This window comes from Heterocephalus glaber, unplaced genomic scaffold (assembly GCF_053883595.1).
Source record: "Heterocephalus glaber isolate CG9 unplaced genomic scaffold, H.glaber_assembly_v1.0 deba00000546, whole genome shotgun sequence".
NCBI classification, from domain to species: domain Eukaryota; kingdom Metazoa; phylum Chordata; class Mammalia; order Rodentia; family Bathyergidae; genus Heterocephalus; species Heterocephalus glaber.
Window position 1 is genome coordinate 1,802,981 of NW_028258147.1, and position 23,465 is coordinate 1,826,445.

At 39.7% G+C, this 23,465-nt stretch overlaps 1 protein-coding gene across 2 annotated transcripts in view; it reads right to left on the reverse strand.

The window, feature by feature from the left end:
• Positions 1-217: 217 nt before the first annotated feature.
• CUNH6orf141 (chromosome unknown C6orf141 homolog) overlaps positions 218-23,465 on the reverse strand; it is a 53,787-nt gene continuing 30,539 nt past the window's right edge. For both annotated transcript variants that reach the window (XM_087204522.1, XM_087204521.1), the window contains 3 exons: positions 15,691-18,493; positions 15,154-15,204; positions 218-14,807 (listed from right to left, as the gene is read on the reverse strand). The gene's annotated coding sequence lies outside the window, so the exon portion shown is untranslated. The remainder of the gene's footprint in view (positions 14,808-15,153; positions 15,205-15,690; positions 18,494-23,465) is intronic.

The following is a 23,465-nucleotide window of genomic DNA, read 5'->3' on the forward strand; positions in this document are numbered from 1 at the left end:
ACTCTAATTGACATTTTGAAGCTGTAATCAGCATTGTGAGGGTATTTGGAGGTGGTATCCTTGAGAAGTAGGTAGGGTTAGGTTAGGTCATAAGAGTAGAACCAACCTTGGGGTAAACTATTGGTTTCTGACTGAACATGTATCTCCTGATTTTCAAATTGTTGTAGCCAGGGTTTGCAAGGGAATAGATTTAATACAAGACACAGAATATACAGGATTATTATTTCTTTGTTAATTTTATTTTAAACATTTTATTTGTTTTTATTAGTATACATTTGTAGTACATGCAGTTTGCAATCATCTTGGGGAGTGGGTTAATGTATATAATACAACTTGTTTCTTTTTTAAATTCCTTTCCCTCTCCATTCCTCTTGCCTCTAATTCCCCTTTCATTATTTCATTCTTGTTGCTATTAATAATCTTAGTTCATGTTTATGGCATATAATGTTTATATTTATCGAAGTTTTCAGGTTCTTGTATATGGCATACTTTTATTCTACTTATGTTTCCTTCCCCTTCCCTCCACCCCCCATCCTTAGTCTCTTGGATGCTTTCCCATTTGCAAAAGATCCATCCCCTTGTCTTCTTCTACTCTTCCTTTATTTTTCTCTTAGTTTTGTACTTTGCCTTGCTCAAATGAGAGATACCATAGGGTATTTAAGTTTGTATGCATGGTTTATTTCACTCAACATTATATTTTCCAAGTGCATCCATTTTCCTACAGATGTCTCAAATTTGTTCTTCTTTATAGCTAAGTAGTATTCCATTATGTATAGATGCCACATTTTCTTTATCTAATTGTCTATTGATGGGTGTACAGGCTGCTTCCAGGATTTATTCATTATGAATTGTGCTGTTATAAACATTGGTGTTCACATAGAGTATTGCTGTAGTATGATGTCTTAAGCTTTTTGGGGAAGATAACTAGAAGGAGGAAGCTGGGTCATACGGAATTTCTAATTTTAGTTCTTTGAGAAATCTCCATATCGATTTCATCATGCTTATATAAGTTTACATTCCCAACAACAGTGTGGGAGGTTTCCTTTTTCAGGGTAGGAGGGTTCCTTTTTCACCACAGCCTCAATAGTATTTGTTATTTTTTGATTTCTTGATGATTGCCATTCTTTCTGGAGTAATATGGAATCTTAGGATTGGTTTAATCTGCATTTCTCTAATGACCAGAGATGTTGAATATTTTTTCATATATTTGTTGGCCATTTGTATTTCTTCCTCTGTGAAGTATCCATTCATTTCACTTGCCCAATAAAATAGTTTCTGTTCATGCTTTGTTTCCTCATGGCACTGCATACCTCAGGAAGACAGGACATATTCTTGGTTATAGTATTCGTGGGAAGAGGTCAGTGTCTGCCTGGCACTCAGGGAGTATTGCTCAATCTGCTTGCTGAAGTTCATCTCTGGGTGACCCCTCCACCTCCTGGTGGTTCCCTAGCCTCCGAACATGGCCATTGGCTCTGCTTCGAGGGTGACCTTTGAAAGCAAGCGCCAGCCATTCACAGCCCTGTTGCCAGGACCTGTGCTCTACAGGATTATTTTAAAATATTCACCTAAAAAGTCAAATGCAAAGGAGGGCAAGAGATCTGTCCACACAACAGAGACATGAAGAATCCAGTCAACAGTCTGGGTTCTATGGCAATGTCCTCCATGAGTCCCACTGAAGGCCCAGAGCCCAAGGCAATGTCTCATGCAAGTCCATATCAAGGATCTGCACTGAGAAGGTCCAAAGGCCAGTGGTGGAAGCTAGAAAGTCTGCGTCAACAGGGTGAAGGATCTGTGACACTAGGCTGAGGGATCTGCACTGGACCCAGGAAGTGACGCTCAAGGTGAAGATCAGAGCTCCCCTGACAAGAACAGTAGCCATCCAAGGTGACAGGACTCAAGCTCCTCCTCTGATGAGAACAGCCAAGTTTATATCAGGAAAACCAGCCTCAGCAAGCTTCTCCAAGATAATCAATAGCAAATGATCTTTCCCTCTAGTTCTCTTTTTATGCCATTAGCAACAATCCTCAGGTGGGTCTTCCAAGCCCAGAACCATGCTGATTCCGTTCAGCTGAGTGTTCCAAGTTGACCATTAGTTTATCCACCACACAAATCTATTTGGTACCTGTATGAAAATGGTCTTTGCTTTTATTTTAACCTTGCTTATAATTTGTTGGTTTACAGTACCCAGTAGGTTCTCAAAGTGTTCTTGCTTGTCCTCTGTCTCTTCATTCATGCAGAGGTCGATGAATCTGCATGAAAAACATTAACTGGCTAAGATTTCTTTAGAAATTGTACAAGTGCCCCCTCAAAGGTAAGGAAGATTATTTTTTAAAGACAAAGAGGGGGACTAATGGGATGAGGTAAAGTGACTTACTTTGAATAATTTTCTGTTGGCTTTGTTATTACGTAACTTCTTTTGAACAAATTTAGACAGGTGCTGGATTCTGTTTATACATGACTGCTTGCTAAGGGGATATTGTGAGTGGGTCATCAGTAAGAAGTAAGTCCTTTGAACCAGTCAGTGGGGCAGCAGAAGTTCCAGGATTAGAAACTGTCACAATCTGAAGTCTTGTAAAGCACATTCTTCTGGAACAGCAGTCTTTATCTGGAAGTTGTAGGTTGCAGGATTTGTGTCTTTAAGGCAAAATGCAGCTCATCAAATTTGATCTCTGAATCTCACACAGAAAATTTTCAGATGTTGACCAGACTGCACCGTGACAGTTAAACTTAATTATTAACGTGATTGGATTGAGACCGCTAAATAGATTATCAGATCATAGGACTGATGTTCATAGCTGGATGTGCTGTTAGGAGGTGGCCCAGCTGGAGATGGGTCATGGGTGGGTGTGCCTTTGAAGGGCATATCTCTTGGTGCTGCTCTTCCCCTTGCTCTGTTTCCTGGGCACTGTGAACTAAACAATGTGTTCCACCATGCTCTTGTACTGTGATGTTCCTGTCTTGGAGCCAGCCAACCATGGACTAAACCATTTGAAACTGTGAACAAAACTCAACTTCTTCTTCAAGATGTGGATGCCAGGTATTTTGTTCCAGTAATTGAAAAGCTGAGTGCTACATGCAACTATCTTAGCTTTTGTTTTTACTACCCTAGACAGAGCCATGTATATTATGTATGCTTTATCTCCCTTATTCCTTACAATAATCTTCATGGTACAAATATTATTATCTTTGTTTTACAGATGCAAACTCTGAGGGTCAGTGACATGAAACAATTTCCCCAAGACCCAACACCAGAGCCTAGGTCATTAACTTGAAATCATGTTCATCATGTTCAAAGAAAATAGTAGCTCCCAAAGGAACCTTAAAGAGCCCAGAGTCTTTGATCAAGTTGGGGAGACTAAGAGTCTGCCAACATGCTAGTGGTAGCAGAGTTTACTGTAGAGACCAAGTGTTTCAGCCCAGACTCCATCTCATTCAAACATGTCAACTACCTCTTTTCACCAGCTTCTCAACTCTGTCTTGTCATCCTTACTTTAACTGTTGTCTGGTGAAGTAATCTAGACTATTCCCAGAAAATTTCACAGGGTTCCAGAGAAGGTCTCTAACTCAGGCTCAAATTATTTCAAGTCAAGTCAGAACAAACATGAGAAACGAAGCAGCTCTACAGGTCTCTTTTTACATCAATTAGATACCAACAACCTTTTATGATCAATCAAATGCGGGACTAGACATGGCTCCTGCCCATGGAAATAAAATGTAATGCTGGGAGCCTGAGATGTACCACAGGCATTGGAAAACAAAAGGGAACATAATAGAGTTCTAAAAGGTCAGAGGAGGACCTGCCCCAGGGAAATCTGAGAGCTAGAGAAAGTTTGGGAGGCAGTGTTCTGGCCTTGTTACTGCACTGCTAAGCCTCTGGGTATAGTACAAGAATAAACATCTCAGGTGTTGCTCTTAAAAACAATGACACACAGGATGTTTTTCTGCTACATGCTGAATTATTTCATTTGCTTTGTGATATCCTTGTAAATTAAAAAGATTAAATGAATTATTCCCTCTCATTGTATAGTCAAACAAAACAAGGCTTCAAAACTAAAATAAATTTTCCAAACCTAAGTGATGGGTGGGAATAGACACAGGTCTAGCTCTCAGGTCTTCTGAATCCAATTAATGTTCTGACTGCTATAGAAACATTTAAAAATATAAATTTGAATTGAACCAACTACTCCAACTTTTCATCTAGTATAACCCCCAGAAGTCTCTAACAAAACAAAAGGTAAAATTAAAAGTTACATTCCTCAATTAATACCTCAGCAATGGGGAGTCCATCACTTGTGAAAATATATTCTTTTTTCTGGTTATTGAAGAGATATATAGCCATGGGAGAAAATTGGGAAACTGTAAAGAAACATAAAGAATAAAATATAAATTGCTCATAATTCTACCACACAGATATATTCTTCATTTTCCCCTTACTATTAAAAAAGGAAGTATGTGCTGATTTTTAGTGTTATTACACAGGATAATATTCAAGGTATAGTTTATATATTACTTTTCAGAATAGTATCTTTTCATAATATATTCCCATCCAACCCTATATATCCAATTTGATATATCCATATTTTACACAATTAAGACCGGATTTTACATACTATTGGGGGATAAAATTTTCTCTGTTCATGTACTATCTTGAGAATATAATCAATATTTCCATAAAATTTTGCCATATTTGAAAGGTTAACATTATAGTCATGCCTTTTCTGAGGTATCATAACTTAAGTCAGCCTCTGCTCCAATGTTGGTCATTTAGGCTACTGCCATCTTCCACTGTTATAAACAACATGGAATTAACATTAATCTTTTGGCTTAGTCTTGTGGTAACTTATTCACTGCACCTTTACAATAATCTTTAATAACATTTTCAGAAATCTTTTTGGATGTTCTCACACAACTTTTCTTCTAGATTCACTTTTTTAGAATATCTCCCTTAAATACATGAGGTATTGTTTGAAGTGCAGTCAGTTTTACAGATTAATCTATGGGGAATTGATAAATTGATTCTTCTCATTGCTTTCTGAGGCAGTTGCTTATCAATTAAAGTGAATATTTAAATATTTATTAATGGTTTTAGGGGATGATTCATCAGTGGCTCCTAGAATTACAAGAAGGGAAATGAAACAAGATAGCACATGTCTCCTTATGGAACTTTGGAAAAGTCTAGATTATGTGAAATTTCAAAGGACAAGCAAGATTTATTCAACAAATAATGTGCAAGTGTACCAGGGAAGGGAGTGTAAGAATCTTATAAATACTCTAGAAACATATAAGCCAATTGTAATGTATGAATTTTGTTTATATCCTCATCTTAATGTAACAATTAGGAAAATATGAAAATTGTCTGCATATTTGATGATGTTAAGAAATTATTATTAATATTTTTAGGTGAAACAGGTATTAAATTTAAGTTTTTCTAAAACATTCTTTTTCTTTCTTTTGAGGTAAAGGGGATTGAACCCAGGGTCTTCACACTGAGCTACCTCTCCAACCCTTTTTGAATTTTGTGTTTGTTTGTTTGTTTGAGACAGGTACGTCCTAAATTTCCCAGGCTGGGCTCAAATTTGTAATCCTCCTGCCTCAGTCTTCCAGAGTGCTGGGATTACAGGCATGTGCCACCACCCTTGGCTTAAACAGTTCTTTTCTTTTAAGAATGTTACCAAGATCCTCATGATATGGCTGGGATTTGTGTCAGAATAACCTAGGTGAGGAGAGCAGGGAGGAAATAAGAGAAAGAAAAAAAAGACTGGTTGTGATCGATAACTATCGCAGCATAGAAATGGGTCCACGAGGGTTAATTATCCCATTCTCTCTACTATTGTGTATGTTTTAAGTTTTCCATAACAAAATGTTCTTGATATTGTGCTGAAATCAGTCATACTTCACTTTGTGGCTAGTTCTGTTCCCTGAATTAGTATTGTTCAAGCTGTGGTTTTGACCCTCCATCAGGACATGAAATGTAGTGGATTTCCACCAGCCTTTGTTTTACATGCAATAGAATAGATTAGACATGGCAAATTTATTTCATTCAGTATGCCCTACATTGGATTGGAAGTGGCTTCCTGCAGCACTGTTTTTAGCAGTTTTCTGAAGCCACATCCAGGCAGATCAGCGAAGGGTGCAGTGATGAAGATGTCTGTCAAAAACAGCGGTAAGAAAACAGAGGCAAGTATGCCACTTATTTGCCAGCAAGGCCCCATGGGTTTGGCTAGGACTGTATATCTGCCAAAGTCCTGTGATTGAAATCTAAAGGCTACTTCAATTGCTTTTAATTGTCACTGTGATGTAGCAGGAAATAAGGCTAGAAAAAGAAAATGAATGTCTATAATTTCCCTTGGACTCCGAAGGACATCTGCATGTGCAAGGTTGATTATTCTGTTTGGGCCAACCTCCCAATTTTCACCCAGAGTCTAAATCAGAATCAGGAAACATAATCCTAAAGGAAACCAAAACAGGGGAAAATATTGATGATATTAATTATACATACTATCACATGAACATAGAATATGTGCTTATATGCTATATATAAGCACATATAAAATCATTGCAGAAGTACATAGGAAATAGCCTAGCACCTATGATAGCATACAGTGAGTATGCAATAAAAGTTTGTTGCATTTAATGAAATTTTTTTATTAACATGTAATAATTGCATGTATTTATAGGGTATAGTGTGGTATTTCAACACATGTATACAAGCTTTACTGATGAGACCGGCGTATTTCTATCTTCTTATCAATTCAAATAATTTAAGTCCTCCTATGTCAATCTATTAAATGGAGCAGTTGCTTCCAACGTTTGAAAATAAATGATGATCACCCAGATGAGGGCTGTCAATACTATTTATTTAGAGCTTACTGTAGCAAAGGAGCCAGGCACCATCACAGAGACTCCTAGGCAGGCAGAGAAGTCGGAAGACTTCAGAGTGGACAAGGGAAGGCTTCAGGTGTGTTCTGATTGGAGGCTGTTGGCTAGGAAGCTGGAGGCAAGCGGACTAGAAGTGGGGCATCCTACATGATTGGGCAGGGGATCATATTTGGCTTTCTCTAACTGGGCCCAAGTTAAAAATGGGGCCAAAACAATTGTTATATCCCAGGCAATGAGAATCTCTCTGTCCTGGTCTGATTAGCCAGAACCCCTAACTTCCTACCTGGAGCCCAGGCCCTCACTCTCCAGTATATTTCAGATTCTTCCACTCATCTGTCGTTCGAGTCTTAATGACTCTCCTGAGACTTCTGCTTAATTCTGTTGGCCCAAACAAGTCTCATGGCCAAGACTACGTAAAAAAGCAGGAAAGTGGATCCCAAGTGCAGGGAGGAGTGAAGAATTGAGACAAATGACTCGCTGTACCTCATAGCACCTGTCTCTACCTCTGCATGCTGGTATCACAAAATCACTCCGGCAAATGGTGTTTCTACCGAAGGAATCTTCTAAGACACTGAGACTCTGAAAGTAAACTCTTGCCTCTTAAAGTCTGAAATTTTATTTGGTTATCTTAATAGTGGATTGCTAAGGTAATGAATTTAAATATATCTGTGTTTTCTTGAAGGTAAAAAATATTTTGCTTAAGCCAGGAAAAGACTATTTTTATTTTCTCCCAGGCTAAAATAAAGCCTATGACTTTAGTTAGATTTTTATTACAACAAAGAATTAAAAATTGTGTATTAAAGATTAAAATAATGAATAATACATTCTATCACTGTGAAAATTAAATGGGCTGATGCATGAGAAATGGTTAACAAGTACACATATAATCTCACTTATTGAGGGCTGGCTGCCTATTGAAATCTCACACTCAGATTGTACATTAGGACAGAAATTCAGTCTGTCAAAGGGCAGTGGGGACAGGCCTAGGAACCAGCCCTGGGAGGGGGAGTAGCCAGGCAGAGGCAGCCTACTTCCTAGGCCTTTCTAGGAGGCTCCATCAAAGACTGGAGCGGGGCCTAGCAAGAAAGGAAAGCATGGTGACCAGGAGACCGTGGGAAGGTGCTACACACAAGGACATCTAAGCAGACCATATCGAACCACAGGAAGCAGGGGGTCTTCTCATAATATGTGATTATGAGATATAAACTAAAAATAATTTGCCACTTCTTAAAAGTTCATTGCATCTGCTAGCTAATATTACTCTTATTTTGACATCTTTTAAATGTTTTAAGGAATTTCAAACAAATTCATCTGATGCTAATTCAGGCAATGCACATTTATAAATAATATAATCATAGGCACTTTTCCTAGCATACCCAGTGTGCCAGAAAAGGATGCCAAGGTGTACCATTCACCTTAGCAGGGCTTCTGATGATAGATACCCTGAATTTGAAGCCCAGGTCCACAATTTATCATCTGTATGATGCTGAAGATTATCTCACCTCTCCATCCCTCAGGTTCTTCATCTATAAAATGGGAGAGGATAACAAGAGGTCTGTCACTGACCTCTGCAGATAATGTGCTGGTCCATGGAAATATTAACAAATGTTAATACGTACATCGTCTTATGGCATAGGGTCCCCCAGATCCCTCACTCTTTTCTTTGTCCTGACTAAAACGTGGTGCTTTGGCTGCTCTGTGACCCAGCCAGTTGCAGGTTTTCTCCTATGGGCTTGAACTAAAATCAGGGCCTTGAACATTCCTGGCTGTTTGGGTTGTTGCCCAAACACTGGAAGAAACTAGATCAGCCCTGAGACAAACTCCTTAAACTTTCACATAAACGCCACAACTGGGCTCCTGCATTACAGACATATATGGGTAGAACGTCTCATCTTTCTGTCCATCAGGGAGAAGTCTTCAGCCCTTTGTATGTAAGTTTCCCTAATAAATGCCTTAGATTTATCACCCCCTTGTTCAGTGTTTCTTTGTTTGAAATACCAACAGGCCCCATCTCAGGATGTTTTGGAGCACTGTCTCATGGGAACTCCCGTCACCACTTTTGTGGTGACTCTAGACATGGTTTGGACATATGGAACACATGTCATCACAAAAACAGTGAGGACAGTCTGGCATTAACCCACGTAACAGATAAAAGAACAGGCTACCTGTCCAAGTTAATAGAAGTTCGAATTCACATCATTCTGACTCAGACCCACGCATGTTCTTACCCACTGTGCTATGCTAACCTCCCACCATGCATCAAGTCTGCTGCAATTTGAAAATGTCAGAATTATTTTGGATCTTGTGCATTTATTCTTCTATTTTGTCTATTTTTAACTTTTGACGAAGTTTTTTGCCAGTTTGTCTAGAGGGCCATTAATTCAAAATGGAATCAAGGTCCTAACAGACTACTGAGCCATAGCCTGAAAACCAAGGGAGTTACCAGTTCTAGGCTTTAGCAAGGGAGTGGCATCCCAGCAACCAGCTGGGAGCCAGTGGCAACCTAATGAGTGCAGGGGGTCAAGGCAGGAGGAGCAGTCTCACAGGAAGAGACATGGGCTTTTGCACTTTATCTGGTCTCCACAGTGACAGTTATCTATCAGTGAGAAAACAGAAATAGAAAGGTTAAATGGCATGCCCTTTAATTAAGTCTGTGGTCAAGATTTGTGCCAGAGCTTGCCATATGGGGAATGGAGAGGAAGAAGAAGGTGTTGGTGGGAAGAAAGGGGTCAGCCCTCATGACAAGCAGAGACCCATGACAGTTGACCCGAGGTGCAGCAGGTGGTGCATTGCACCTATGTACATTAGCTGTAGGGGCCCTTGGAGCTTGTCCAGGTGGAAAGGATCCAGGGTAGAACACCTGAAACAGGAATGGCCTCAGGAGTCTGTCTCCAGGCTGGGAGCTGTCCAACAGGCAGAAGCAGTTCCTGGAGGAAGGAAAGAGGAAGTTAAAATGAAAGGAAAGAAAAGAGAGAGAGGGAGGGAGGAGGAAAGAATAAAGAGAAAGAGAAAGAGAGAGAGCGCTGAAGGCCAGAACCCATAGTGTCACCATGTTGCCTAGCAACAAGAGCAAATCCTTTACAACCCTAGAGCACTAACTCAAATCTGCAGCTGCCTTGGGCTACAACTTGGAAACTAGGACAGCAAAGCATCCAATTTCATTTTGCCTATGATCAAATGAAAGAAAAATACATGAGTTGTATATGAGCTAGAAAAAACAGAAAACCTGCCTAATGGCAACTTATCCACACAAGTATATTCATCACTCCTAACAAAATGTCTGGAGGTTGGTAATTCCTGGGTTGTTCAGACTCTCTGTGATTCCACTGGCTTTCTTCTCAGGGTCACAAGATGGCTGCCAAAGCCCTCAGCACTGCATCTTCACACAACGATCCAAGCAGGAAGGAAAAGGACTGATCCTTCTCTTAGTACAAATCTCTCTTAATGGGGCTAAAGAAAACTGTTCCCTGAAACTCACCCAGCAAACATCTCTCCTTACATCTCACTGCAAGAACCTGGTCATATGGCCAGTTCCCTAAAGTAACTGTTGTCAAAAGGAAATGGGGTCTCATGGTTAGCTTAACCAATCCTAATTTCTCTCGCCTGAGACTGGGAGTTGTCTGCCAAACAAAATCAGGCTTCTTTTAACAAGTTTAGGAGACAACAGTGGCTCCATATTCTACCCTTAGCTTCCCTCCCAGGGAACTTGGTCTCTGATTAATCAGATCCATTAGGCCTGTTCACAGAAGATAGGAGAGCTCTTCCTAATGATGGGCGTGAGGTGAGGGCTAGTTTCTGCTCATTGTACCACTGAAGTTCTTACCACAAACATTACCCATGGGATCCAGGTGGGGTTGTTCTCCACAGGAAGTTCTTCTTCACCCACACCAAGGATACAGCACGTCAATACATCTTAAAACAGATCAATTCCACAATAAATTCACTAGGTAGGGACATTTTACTGGAGATTTCACAGAAATGGAAACAGAGAAGTGGAGAACACATAGCCCTTCACTCCCACAATTCCACCCTCAACAGCACTTCAGATCATCCTCTTTGGTAGCTCATCATCCCCCCAGCTGTGTCCTTCCTTTACATTTCCTGAACAGAAGCTGCTGAGCAATCTGCACTTGTCCCCAGCTTCCTTTACCCACTCAGCCAAACAAAGGTGCAATAGCAACTAAACATTTGTCTTCAACCAAAGCAATTAAAATTATCATCCAAGGATACAGATGTTGGGAAGTGGATAAGTGGGAGAGCAAGGGAAGAAAGGTGGAGATAAAAGTGACAATTTCAGGCAGGGAATATTGAAAAGTGAGTGTTGCTTGCTACGTCCTTGTGTAGGTAACCATTGTTAGGTCACCCAAGAGCAGCTAACTTTTACTATTAAAATCTTCTCTCAGTGGGATAAAAAATATACCCAAAGAATGAAGCAGTCACTCCAGGTTGTCATATCTTATTTTCACTAGTTTTAATTTCATGTTCAAACTTTTTCCTGTATGGATGTGTGTCTGTGCATATTTATATGTGTTTTAAACATCAAGGTTAGTTAGCAAAATGGAGGGCTGCCTAAACCCCTCAAGATTTTGCTATAGTGAAGTCAATTTTTACATGCTTCTGACTGATAAAAGCAGCCAATTATTAGGGCCTCTCCAGAGTCTGCTAGGTATGAGGGCTTGCCATGTTGTCTCTCTGTTGAAATCCAGCCAAGGGATAAAACTCGCAAAGACTCCCTAAACTCAGGCTTCTGAGAACAGAGGCTGAGAGAGCTCACAAAGAGGGTGCACTTGCTATCTTATCGGTGATGGAAAGTGTAGTTGAACAGAACTTCTGGGGTCATTGAAAAATTTTTAAATGACTTGTCTAAGATGTTCTTCCCTGGTTCTCCCATGGGCAAACTGCTCTCTCCCTGTTTCAGATTTCTATTGTATGAAATACACACACACACACACACACACACACACACACACACAGAGTGGCTTAAAACTACAGTGATTTATCAATTCTCCAGAGTCTGTGGTTTGACTGGGATGCTCTTCTACTCCATGAGTGTTGGCGGCATGGTTGTCAATCACACAGCTTGCATTCAGCAAGGAGCTCAGCTGGGGAACCCCCTTCTCCTTCCTGTGGTCTTCCTTTCTATATGTGCTGTCTCTTTCCAAAAGGACAGCCTAGACTCCATTATTGCTTGGTAGCTGGGTTCCAAGAGGGTTTGTTCCAGAAGACAACCCCCAGCTACAACTGGGCACCCAATCTCTACTTGTGCTATACCTGCTAATAGCCCATTGGCTGAAAAGTCCTATAGCCAGTTTGGGAGGAGACTGCACAAGCGGTTCATAGGGAGCTCCAATGTAACTGTCTCAAAGCACCAGTTCCTTTACTTCTCTGGGGAACATAATATTCTGCAGGAAAAGCAACTGTGGGCCCCTGTGGCTTAAAGACTCTGAGTCAACAGAAACAATCTGTAACCAAATGTGAGTATAGAATTAAGTTAAAGAGAATTTTAGAATGTGTTGTAAAGGTTTGTTACTTGGTGCTATGAATAAAGTATCAATAGGAGTCAGTGAAAATATAAGGGGCCTCTAAATTTTAATCTTTAAGAAAGGTTTAAATTATAGAGTCTGGAAGATAGTGGGTGTGCCTAATTGAGACTTGCCTTCAGAAATGTTCCTTGATCTGCCTCTTTCCTATCATTAGTACCTTAGTTCGTTCACACTGTATGGGAGGCAGCAGGCGCCACTCTACACACTACGGTAGGTGCTTCATTCTATTACACCTCTCACCTTCTCCTACCCGGACTCTGGCAATGGCCAGTAGCTTTTCTTTCCACCCCAACCACATGTGCTCCAGTGTCTTTGTCCAAAACTGCAAATCTTTAACCCATTTTGTTTCAGCCTTTAAACCTCTGACACTGTGAAATCTAAACCTTCTAGACAGGCTTTTGAGGCCCTTTAAAACCTAATGTTCATCTACTTTCTTTTAAATGGATATTTTTATATAAAAGTTCAAGTCATGACTCTCATATAAATATAAAATGAACATGTCACCGATTTTATTTAGCTCATTAATTAATGAATAACGGATAAGATGTTTAAAACTGACATGTACATAGGCACTGAGAAATGCTGAAATAAAGTCATTAATAAATGCAAAACTAAATGTTTCTGTGGGTAGGGTTCAAGGTTACAGGAGGTAGAAAGTAGATGGTACTCACCTGACATTTTAATTTCTATAGAATCATCTGCATTACTATCAGTTTTCTACAGAGTGGTAAAAGCTCAAAAATAGTGAAAGTTGCAGGCTGCTATGAAAGAGGGCACTAGACAATTCCTGGTGTCTCCGAGGAGAGCACTAGTCATTTTTGTCTCTTCTTTTTTCTTTGTTTTTTGTTGATTTGAGGAGGGTGAGAAGAGGGTTTAACTCTTTCAAAGTCTGTTATGACTTTTTGACACGTCAGCAGCTCCTCCAGCCCTCTATCCTTTGCTGTAGTCACACTGTTCTCTTCACAGTTGCCTAGGAAAACCCCAGCACTTCTGGCCACTTTCTGCATGGAGTGGATCCCTTCTGTGTTTGGAATCTCCTATCAAAAATTATTTCAGTTTCTTCACAAATACTTCCTTCTACACCAAGGATGGACCAAGGAGTGAGGATTCTGAAGTGAAGAAGAAAGACTAGGTCCTAGCATAGACAGGGAACTTGTACTTTGGGTGGTGCAACTGACCTTGGATAATCAGAGTTGAGGAAATGCACTGATGTCCGTCCAACCACTGTGTAACTGTGAGTGCTGATGGCGCTTCCCGGCATAGTGCACAAATTTTTCCACTGTTGATCATTCAAAGAGAGAAAGAAAGAAAAGGTAACCACCAGAGGAGCAAGAGGTGGTCGATAGCCCAACAACCAAGAGAGGCATGGTGGTGCCTATAATCCCAGCACTCTGGGAGGCTGAGGCAGGAAAATCACAAGTTTAAACCCAGCCTGGGCAATGTAGTGACTTAACACTGTATCAAATTGACAAAAAGGACTGAGGACATAGCTTAGCATAAAGGCCCCAGGTTCAATCCCTACTACTGAAAAAGGAAAAAAAAAGTGCAAGCACAATGGTGAGGTCCAGTAGGAATACAAATTAAATATACCCATGTGTTTTAGAAACCACCCTTTGCAGAGTGTTTGGATGGAAAGATGGAAACAGAAGTCATGTTACTGAAGGCTACCAAATAAAGTAGTGGGTATAGAATTACGGAGGTTAAATGTAGTTTTTTTAAAAGAACTAGGGATTCTATTATAAAGCTAAATAAGAGAAATGCTAAATAGTTTATGAGGTTAGAGTATAGTAAATAAAAGGTGATGTAAATAAATTTTAAAAGGGGCGGGTCCTCAGGCGACGTGGACGCGCAGGGCGTAGCCCGAGAGCTACATGCGTCCGCTCACGCTCACGTCTGAGCCACAGTCGGGGAAGAATGAAAAGGAGCTGCCGCCAAAGCCCAAGAAACAGAGTCCACCAAAAATAAGTCCGCCCAGGCCCGTGCGCCCGCCGAGCCCTTCGACAACACCACCTACAGGAACCTGCAACGCCGCAACTACAGCACGTACACCTTCCTGGACCTGAACCTGGACCTCTCCAAGTTCAGGCTGCCCCAGCCCTCCTCCGGACTGGAGTCCCCTCGGCCCTGAGCACCTAGTCCTCTGCCCGCTCAGTTCCCGCCTGCGGAAATAAAATCGCTCAGGCGTCATGGGCGGGCAGGGGTGGGAGGGTGAAGTGCTAAAAATGGGAAGAGAAAGGTACATCACTAAATTATCCTCCAAAGAAAAGTCTATACATTGTGATACAGAAAGCACAGAATTTGGAAAGGAAAAAAAAATTTGTGTGCAATCCTGGCTATGATACTTAGGGCTTGTTCTTCAGCATTGTTGGACTTCAGTTTTCTCATCTGTAAAGAAGGGGAAAAGTAATCTTTCTATGTTGTTGGTGGGAATGTAAACTAGTACAATCCTTATGGAAATCAGTATGGAGATTCCTCAAAAACTAAAAATACGAATTCCGTTTTACCCAACTGTTCCCCTACTAAGTATCCGGTAAATGCCCCCAAAAGACTTAAAGACATCATATTACAGTGATACATGCATACCCATGTTTATAGCAGCACAGGTCATAATAGCTAAGTCTTAGAGGTAGCCTGTATGTTCATCAACAGATGAATGGATAAAGGAAATGTGTTATTTGTACACAATGGAAGACTGCTATAAAGAAGAATAAATTTGGGGCCAGGGATTTACCTCAGTGGTTCCGCCGCTTGCCTTGCAAGCGCAAGGACCCGAGTTCGATCCCTGGTATCAAAAAAAAAAAAAAAAAAAAAAGAATAAATTTGAGTCATTCGTAGGAAAATGTATATACCTAGAAACCATAATTAAATGAAATAAATCAAACATACAAGTTTAAATAGCACATGGTCTCTTATATTAGAAACCCAAAGTATAAGTAAATAAGTATAAGCAAAATAAAAGATAGATTATAAGGGGCCGGGGATTTAGCTCAGTGGTTCTGGCGCCTGCCTTGCAAGCGCAAGGTCCAGAGTTCGGTCCCCAGTACCGAAAAAAAAAAAGATAGATTATAGGAAACAGGGAGATAGATCTTTTGCAAATGGGAAAGGGACCAAGAGATGGAGGGAGGAGGATGGAGGGAAGGAAGTAAGAAGAAGTAAGATGTGTCATTTATATATAACAACTACCCACAATGAATGTAGTCATCACAAACATGTACTAATAAAAATTAAATAAGAATTTGTACTTCAGGCTGGGCATGGTGATACACACCTGTAATCCTAGCTACTTGGGAGGCTGAGGCAGAGGATCACAGGTTCGAGGAAGCCTGAGCAACGCAGCTAAAAATCTAAAAGTTAAAACTTAAATATAATAAAGGGTTGGATTTGTGACTCAGCATTCCTTGGATACAATCCCCGCTAATGAAAATAAAAATTTACTTTTCAGAATCAATTTCTCACAAAGCCCTGGGAGACTATCTTACTGTGCTTGGATTTTCTTCACTACAGAGCAAGGCTCAGCAAAAGGACGAGCATTGTGGCTGGGCACAGTAGATCCCAGGAAGCTCTAGAAGCCAGGTGTCCTGAAAATGTGCCCTACCTTTCTGCATTATTAATCAGATCCCAGAAAGGCTCTGTGATGGAGACAAACAGAAAAAAACCACTCTTTTCTAACATGAACAAAGCAACACAGCCCTCAAACAGCTTGAAGTAAAAGGGCTACAAAACACTAGGTTTCCTACAACGAACCTTCCTACCCACGGCCTTCTCCCAAATCCATCATTTCTACACATGTATGCATGTACACACACACACACACACACACACAGGCATGTACACACACACACGCCCCAGGAAATTCAACTTCTGGCTAATGGCATGACATTAGGTTTCCTTTCTGTCCTAAAGATGGGAAAACCAGCTGGGCACAGTGGCACATACCCAAAATCCCAGCCCTTAGGCTGAGGCAGGAGAATTACAAGTTCAAGTTCTGCCTGGGCAACTTAGCCAGACCTTTTCTTAAAATAATTTTTAAAAGGGGGCCAGCAATGTAAGTGGGGGTCAGTGTTAAAGGGCTCCTGAGTTCAAGCCACAGTACCAAAAAAAAAAAAAAGAGGTGAGGGGGAGACTACTATGTTTTCTTCACTCTCTGTCCTCTAGGTAGCATCCTAATTTGTCTCCACTTAGCCACATAGCATAGGACATGAGCTTTTGAAATTAATGATGCTTTCTAAGAGTAATTGCTTCTGCTCTAATCACATGCTATTTCTTGCTACCCACGGGACTAAACATTAGGATTGCTTAAAGGAATAATCAGCAAATTGCCCAAAATGCACCTCTCTCAAGCCTCCGAGTCACATAATAAGTGGTTATGAGTCACTCTCAGCCAGGTAGTCACCTCACACCTCTGACAAAGTGGGCTTGCATGTCAGAATGCTTCTCAGGAGGCAAATTAGAATGTGGGCAGGGGCTGATAAGTGCTCATCCTTTAAAAAAAACTTTCCATTTTAAAAAATTGAGATGAAATTCATGTAATGTATAATTAACCATTTCTAATTATACAATTCAGTGGTGTTTAGTGTTCACAATAGTGTACAACCACAAGCTTTCTCTAGTTTCAAAACTTTTTCATCACCTCATAAAAAAACCCTGTGCCCACTCAGTAGTCATTCTACACCTTTCCAGTTACTATCTTCTGGTTACCTTTAATCCACTTTCCTGCTCTAAAGATTTGCCTATTCTTGGATACGTCCTATAAAAGGAACCACAATATGAGACTGTTTGTGCCTAGATTTTTTCACAGGTCAAAGTTTTCAAGGTTAATTCATGTTATAGCAGGAATCAGTATTTCATTCCTTTTTATTGTTGAATAATATTCCATTGTATGGATATGACACAATTTATTTATTTCATCTATCAATGGACATTTGGGTTTTTGACTCCAGCTGTTTCTGATGGGCCTTCTTTCCTTCAGCTCATGAAAAATATTAGACTAGAATAACATCCATGAAGTCTCCAACATTACAAAACCCCTAGTGGATACCTGAAACCATGGTAGTATCAAACCTAATTTATACTGTATCTTTTCTTATACATATTGTGATTGCAACTTTTGCACTTTGAGGTACAATAACAAGAGTAGCAAGAATTTTTTTCTTCCCTGAAATTTCACAGATGAAGATTCATTCTTAGCATAGGTTTTAGCAACCCCAGCATACCATTTTTCTTCTTTCCTTATTAAGTAAAGAACTTTTGCCAGGGATTTAGCTCACTGGTTCTGGCGCCTGCCTCACAAGTGCAAGGTCCCGAGCTCGATCCCCGGTACCAAGAAAAAAAGAACTTTTACTTTTTACTGAAAGGAAGCCCCTTTTGGCTTTCCTTTGGCATATCCAAATTGCCAGTATCACTACTCTTGTAATTTATGGTCATCATTAAGTGAAACAGAGGCTACTGAATACAAGCACTTTGATACCACAACTGTCAATTTGATAACCAAGATGACTACTAAGTGACTAATGGGCAGGTAGTGTATACAGCATGGATACACTGGACAAAGGAATGATTCATGTCCCAGTAGAGTTGGAACATAACAGTATGCTCCTCAGAACAGTGGGCAATTTAAAACTTACAAGTTATTTATTTCTGGAATTTCCCATTTTATATTTTGGTATTGTAGATGACTATGGGTAACTAAAATCGTCTTAAAGTCACTATAAAGAAAGCCTGCTGCATGTCCCCAACAGTGGAGCACATCATCAGGAACTGAAAGATACACAGTATTGCCAGAATCATACCTCAAGGCTCTTAAATGCTTATCTCTGGTACTCCAAGATGGGACATGGAACAGCTCAAATTCAACACATCCGAGGAACATCATGCTGACATGCATGGAAGTGACTTACCCAATCTTGACACACTCTCAGCTGAGCTTCATTGTTGGAGAAATCAGAGGAAGAGATACAGAACTTCCATCCACCATTCATGAAGCCCTCTATCTGTGCAATATCAAGCTTTTTCCCTAGTGTGTATTCCTTGCTGAAGATCCTATGTATCTTCCTGTGATGAACAGATGAGTGCTATGAAAATGGATGAAAGCATCACAAAGTGTACTTGACAGGCCAAAGATCAAAGGCTTTTCCTAACATAAATTTTGATATCAATCATGATCTAGAAATAAATATTTTTAAAAACATGATCTGGATTTAACAGTGGACAAATATCAGAATATATACAATTAAGTCAGAGCTCTGTACTGATAATTCAGAAACCATTGAAAATACCTGAAACTTTTTTAATGGGCTTTTCTCTTATATTGATATTTGGGAGAAAAAGCCATGGATGTATGGAGGCCACTTAATCACTGAATACTTTTGCCTATAGGTCTATCATTGAATATACTGGGCTTTGATAATCTACATCTTAAGTGACTCCTGTTTGAACTCTCATGCTTCCAAGGCTGGTCTGTTCTTCCAGAAGATGGCATTAGAAGAGCCATGCTTCAACTCCATGTGACAACGGCAAGTGGCACACTGGAACTGTTTTAGTTAAAACATTTATTATCACCATGGGTCCATTTGTCAGGTACTGAGTTATTAATTTTTGATAAAATAAATTTTGAGGATTGTGGGAGAAATGAATGCATCTTATAAAATATTACAGTGATTGCCGAGCATGGTGGTGCATGCTGCAATCCCGCACTTGGGAGGCTGAGGCAAGAGGATCGCTGAGAGTTTGAGGCCAGCCTGGGTGACATAGTGAATTCAAGGCCAGCCTGAACTACAGAGCAAGATCTTGTCTCAAAAACACAAAACAAGAACAAAAAAATGTTGTGGTGATGCTCACCATTGACCTTTGATTAGTAGTTTAAAATGTGTTTTAAAAATGTGTAATAGGGAAGGAGGCATAAAAAGAATTATACAGATGTGTTATGCACATGTACCAACACCCCGCGATGGATGTAATCATTATGTACTGCAAGCATGTACTAATAAAAATAAAAATTAAAAACACAAGTAAATTTTCAAAAAGAAATCAGAGAAAAATTCTGTAATGGATAGAGAGAAGTTTCTGAGCTTACCAAACAGATTTCAGTGTGGACTTTGTCTTCATCAAACTTACTTAAGGGGACAAATTACAACTGAAGTTAGAATAGAAGAGCTTGCCATTGTTCCACATCTTGCTGCTGTTTACATTTGTTAAGATTACACTTCTTAAGCTTTTTAGCAGGTCGGTGTTGAAGACTTCTGCTCTATGGTTAAGACAGAATCACAGCCCATCCATGAAAGCAAGTGACTTGTCTGTTTTCTTCTGCTTTTCCCATGACTATATCTACCCCTTCACCATGATTCATAAGCAAAACCTGGAAAACCCACAAAATGAGTGTAGTTTATCTAGAAATAATACAGAAAATTTTAGTTATTTTTGGTTGTGGAAAATCAATTGTATAGAGTTTATTTCAGTCAAAATAAAATATGAATTTTGTTTAAAAATAAAATTAAGGAAAATGATGGACAGAAGCTAAATATTGTTGGGTTTTTTGGGGGGGGTGGGGGGGTGGTACCAGGGATCAAACTCAGATCCTTGTGCTTGTGCAGCAGGTGACAAAACCACTGAGCTAAATCCCTGGACCTAAATATTGTGCACAATGTAAAAAAACAAAATGGAAGGATATATTAGAATACATCAAAAGACCTGGAAATTACTGAATCTTCCCCAAATTCAATTCATAACACACTAAAGCAGTCAGATCAACATCAATATGATAATGAGATTAAAGAAAGGTCTATTGCTGAACATAACTTTGGAATCTTAAAATCTAGAAAATCTTTAAGATTTAGAGTATGGATAGTTACCAAGTTTTTAGAAGTGATCATTTAAAGGTTATGGTATACCCCTTGTGGATTAGAGGTAAGTAATAAAATTGCATTTACTTATAATTACATTGTTTCTGATCTAATTCACATCATAAAATAAGTAGGTCACTGGCCATTTTCAGTTACAAAGTTTGGTTCAATTTAAGCAAAATAACTAAACTGGTTTATCTGAAACTTGAAAGCCAATATTCAAAGGATTGGATGACTCTTTAGTGTTCACTCAAAAGAGATGTTCTACTAGGACTGGAAATCCCATTTGACCCAGCTATTCCACTGCTGGGGATCTTCCCCAAAGAATTAAAAGAATCATACCATAGTGATATATGTGCACCCATGTTCATAGCAGCACAGTTTGTAATAGCTAAAATTTGGAAACAGCCCAAATGCCCATCAACTGGAGACTGGATAAAGAAAATGTGGTTTTTTTATAAAATGGAGTACTACTCAGCCATAAAAAATGAGAAATTAGAGACATTTATAGCTAAGTGGATGCACATTGAGGCAATACTCTTAAGTGAAATAAATAGGACGCAGATGTGTAAATATCGAATAGTTTCTCTGGTGTGAGAAACTGAAAGTGTAAATAAGGACTAAATGTATAATAGGTCATGTGAACTAGGAAGAAAAGGGGCAAAGAGGAAGGAAGTGGGAGGGCTAAGGGAAAGGATAGAAGGGAATGGGATGAATATGAGAAAATGGAAAAATAGGAACAAAATTTTTGTAAATAGGGAGGGCTGGAGGGGTTGAAGGGAGGGCTGGGCAAGGGTGAAAAATAAGAACCAAGAGAGACTATGTAAAGGTGCAAATTTCCAATGATGAATGTCATTATATTGTATACCTAAAATGTACCAATGATTAGAATGAATAATCGATAATGTAAAATAGGAAGAAAAGGTCCAAAGGGGTAGGGGTAGTGGGAGGCACAGGGGAAAGGAAAGAAGGGAAAGGAAAAAATGATGAGAAATGGAAAAAATGGAAATAAAGTCTTTGTAAATAGGGAAGGGTGGAGGGCGTGAAGGGAGGGCTAGGAATGGGGAAAAAATAAGAACCAAGATGCATTATATAAAGGTACAATTCCCAATGAGAAATGTAATTATGTTGTATACCTACAATGTACCAATAAAAGAATTTAATACCAAAAAAAAGAGATGTTCTAATGCCATATAAAGCTTACTCAAATGCTAATTATATCATTATATATAAGCTAGGACACAAAGTACTTTAACAAAAGGTTAACTTTGGCAACCTGTGTATGTAAGTTTATTATTTCATTTTGTGTTATTACTTCAATGAAATACCTGAGATAGGCTAACTTTATAAAGAAAAGAGATTGATTTAGTTCACAGTTTTGGAGACTGAAAGTCCAAACAACATCACATCAACCTGGTGAGAGTCCCATGGCAGGTGGCAGGAGCACATAAGGGAGGAAGAAGTGATCACATCTCAAAAACAGGAAGCCAGAGGGTGTCCCAGGGGCCAACTTCACTCTTATAACTCACTCTCACAAGAGCTCAGGAATCCACAAGAGCTTTCTAAATCTCTTCCAAGGGCAGCTTCCCTACTGATCTAAGGTCTTCTCTCACTGCCCCCCACACCTCTCAGCACCATGACACTGGAACCAAGTTCCCAACTCATGAACCCTTTCTAAACTGTGACAGTAAACTATGAATCTCTTCAAAGAGGTTATACTACAGAAGAAAACTATACACAACTCTATGGCCTCGAGGTTCCACGAGAACAAAGGTAAAATTTACCTGTCACAGGAAGTCAAAGCACACATATTTCTCATTCAAGACAAGTTTAATTACAAAACAAACATTCTTCTACCCTTATTTATATGTTTCCTTTAGAATTCATCATTTTATATTTTACAGTGTTCTAAGGCAAAGAAAATTTAAATTCAGAGTATGACATTTGAATCATAAGGTTCTGGAGCTACAGAGAGATAGAGTTAACCAAGTAAGAGGCAGATTTGTTGCCATGTGCTGTTTGGATAATCTGACCAAAATCATTAAAATGTCAATACCTGGAAACTTAGAGCAGCGTATCATTTTGTCCTTTCAGGGTATGATATTTATAAAATTAACAGCCAAAGAAGTAACCTTATTAATTCCAGGAAGAGCTAGTCCACAGCAGTTTGCATAAGTTAGAAAGTTCATGAGTTTGTAGCTCTAGGAGAAAGTAGCTTGTCCACAGCATGGCATATTGTGACATAGTATGCATCAGGCATGTCACCTACAAGGATGACCACCCACCTTTAGTATCACCAACTAGAAACATCCTGCCAAACCCATCCATGTCTCCTCTCTCAATGAAGGAAGGCAACTTCCATATACAGTGTTTGTATGAATCATGTAGCCTTGTTGGCTCCTCCTGCTTCAGATGAAATAATGAAATAATTCCTCCAATCCACAATATTCTCTTGGATCCTCTACAGAACTTCAGGCTCCACAAGTAAGTCATCCTCGTATCTGAGCAGTGTATTACCTATAACAACAGTACGCTCTTCCACAGCTACTGAAAACAAATTGGCTACAAGTTTTGCAGAAAATGGATCATGACTTTCATCTTTTTTTGTTTGTTTTTTGTTTTTTACTTAATCAGGCATATGGAAAACAAGGGAGTCCTGTTTTCACTCTGGAGGAGCTAATGATCATGAGAAGCTCCATCAAGATGTCATTACCTTTCCCACAGCCACTCTGAATGGTATAAACAGCTTGGTCTCTCACACTCACCAGTTTCCATACTGATTTTCTGGCTACTGAACTTCTTAGAGATCACTTTGTGCAGCTTCTGCCTCAGCCTGTTCATCATTTTTGGGAACAGATCCTGATGTGAGCTGTTACCAAACACTGCCCCATCGAACATAGCAGGCTTGGTGGAGTCAGGAATGCTCGAGGTGGAGGTGGGGCCAAGAGCAGAAAAAGAGCTTCCAGCACCACTGGAAGAAGAGGAGGAGGTGGTAGAGAGGTCAGCTGCAAACTTGCCTGGGGCAAAAAGCCTAACTATGGAAAAAAATATTCCTATATCTTCCACCTGCTGGTTTACCTCTTTCTTATGCAATCTTTTCCCATCTGAGTAAGGAAAAGGACTACAACATAAAGAGAAAGTGACCCACCAATATTTTAGCATAGACTATAAAATCACTACTGCCAGAGCTTTTTGAGATTTCTCT